Source organism: Emydura macquarii, unplaced genomic scaffold (assembly GCF_026122565.2).
Source record: "Emydura macquarii macquarii isolate MOO-44397 ecotype Brisbane River unplaced genomic scaffold, CSIRO-AGI_Emac_v2 contig_1253, whole genome shotgun sequence".
Classification (NCBI taxonomy): domain Eukaryota; kingdom Metazoa; phylum Chordata; order Testudines; family Chelidae; genus Emydura; species Emydura macquarii.
Window position 1 is genome coordinate 39,093,228 of NW_027131390.1, and position 2,737 is coordinate 39,095,964.

The following is a 2,737-nucleotide window of genomic DNA, read 5'->3' on the forward strand; positions in this document are numbered from 1 at the left end:
ACCGCCAACTACCCGGGCATGCCACTGCCAGGCCCCCGGGGTCCTAGAGCCTCCACTACCGCAGCCCGCCCCTCGCCTGCGGCTCCCTCCACTCCTCCCAGCGGCTGCTACAATCCCCCCCGCCCCACGTGTGTGTCCGGTCCGCAGCCACCTGTTGTGTCTCCTCCGCTCTGCCCTTGGCTTAGACTTTCCGGGGCAGTCACTGCTGCTGCCTCGCTCTGTGTGGTGTGTAGTGTGGTGATACAAACACAGCCGCCCTTCTCTGCCAAAGCCCCCCCTCCGCCAGCTCAGAATTTCCCCACTTCTGGTCTCTCACTGGTGGGAAGAATTGTTGGGGCGTCCCCCATTGACACAGGAATCTGACATTTGGCCTTACATCCCATTGCAGTGATTTGGGGGCTTCGAATAGGCGTGGTCTTTTTCACTGGCCTAAGACATGCTGGACCTGGCACAAAACAAGGCAACTACAAATCCCCCGACAGCTGAGCTGATGGCTGCTGCCACCCTCACTCTCTCCCCAGAAAGGAAATCTATTGAACTAGTCACCCTTCCCTCGAATGGGACTTAGGGGAACATAGCTGCTCGGGACAGCAAGACTCAGCCAGCACCAGCGAGCAGTAGCGCCTCATTTCCTGGCCTGCTCGGCTCCGGTATAGTAAGTGGCTGCTGGGTGCTAGGCTCTGGAAAGTCTGGTCATAGGCCACACAGCGGGGAGCCCTGGGGTTAAAAGAGGGAATCCGGGGACTCAGCACCCAGTGCCAGACTCTAGGCACTGGCTCTGACTTGGCTTAAGACTTTTCTCTGCTTTTCCTGGATCCTCTGCTATGAAATCGCTGAGCAGTTTGCACTAGTTGAAATTAATAGGGTCAGAAAAGCTCCAAGGGAAATCAAAGGCTTCTACCAGTTTAACAAAAGATAAGCCCCCCCCCCCCGCCCGCCCTTGTGCGCGCACACACAAGTCCTCACCCACCCAGGAAGAAAGTTTACCCACCCCGCCCTGCTGGGAATCCAAGGGATTGTTTTGCCAGACCCAGCAGACTGCCAAATCAGACCCTATCTAGACAGTGTAGGATTAACAGATGGGGTGCCAAGTGCAGCGTGCACACCTGCCTCCTTGCTCCCATGAACTGCTCAGTGCCCTGTCTTGATCGTACAGAGATCACTCACAGTCCACTCCACAATGCATCCTGTGGAACTGCCATCCCGCACTCACCCCCCTTCCATGCCCAGCTTGTAGCCCTCTCCCTCCTTCACCCCATTCTCCTGCTCATGCTTTGTTCTCTTCTCCTCCCCCCATTTCTTTGCCCTGATACCCTCACTACTGTTCCCACTCAGCCTTAACCCTGGGCTGCACTAGATCAACTGAGCTGCCTTTTCAGGGGTGTGAAATTTTGAGTGCTGGAGGAGAGCCAAGCTAACCCCTGGTGCAGACATGGCGAGGTGAACAGAAAATTATTTGACGGGAGAATTATTCCATCCCCCTAGTTACTGCCATCCAGGGGAGGTGGATTACGAGGACTCACATCTACAGAAAACCCCCTTCCTTTGCTGTGGGAAGTGTCTTCGCAATGGTGCTGTGCTGCTGTAGTGTTGACTTGCCCTCACTGTAGCCTGTGCTGTCTGTCACTCCCTTCTCTCTCCCCACTACCCAATCATCTGTGCTCACCCATCCCCTTTTACTGTATCCTCCCCCCCTAACCCTTGAGGATTCAACCCCCAGCTCAGAGCCCAGTGTGCCAGGTGCTGTGCAGAGCGCCATAGCAGAGACCACTCCTGCCCCAGGAGCTCACACTCCAGGGTTATGGTGAGTCCTGCGACCCCTGCTGGAAAGCCCCCGCCCCTGGTTCAATTGAGGGTAAGGTGGGGGGACATGAGTCTCTCTCTAGTTAGGTCAGGGGATGGGGGGGCAGACTGAGGAAATACGATAAGCCATGAAGGACACCCCACACCTGCAGCTCAGGCTACAGCAGGTAGCAGGGAAAAGATAGGAAGTGAGGGAGTAAAATGGGGAGAAGCCAAACCAATCAACAGGCATTTAAGGGAGAGGGGCGACTTCGCTGACTGGGGAGTCTGAAGGTAGCTCAGTGCCCCAGCCCAGAGAGGAAGTAAGGGGAACTCTGCCCCTGCACCAGCCCCATCACAGGAGCATCCGGGGCCATTCCAGCCAGGGTAGCTCAGGAAGGATTTGCTCCCCAGCCATGCTGTTGGCATGAGCTGTCGCAGAGTCAGAGACCCACACCCTTCCCTGCTGCCGGGATAGCATTACAGCCAGGCCTGGTGATTCACACTGTCCCAGCACCCTGCCAGGCTATTTAGGGAGCAGCCAAAGCTGGGGGAGGGGAGAGCTAGGGCCTACAGTCCCTCACCGCACAGGACTAGGCCCACATGTTCAATGGGCTCATTCTTTTAACCCTTCTCATGCTAATGTAGGGCTGGGGAGACCCCCCTCGAGCCTGAAGAGGGGGGTTTAGCTGCTAAGCGGCATCTAATGCTGCCTTGTCAGCCGTCTTCAGCCCAGCTGTGGGAGAACCTTCTCTGCATGAGGGCAATTCTGGCTTCTCCCCCTGTGGAGGCTGCCAACAAGACCGTGTGTCACTGATGCCAGGGCTAGCAGGGGCTTTGGTACAGGCTCCACCTAGTGGGAACTGGACCAGGATCCAATATGCTTCACCTAGGCCACTAGGTGTCCCATAGTCACACCGTCCTGTCGCCAGCAGCCAGGCCTGACTGAGCTAGT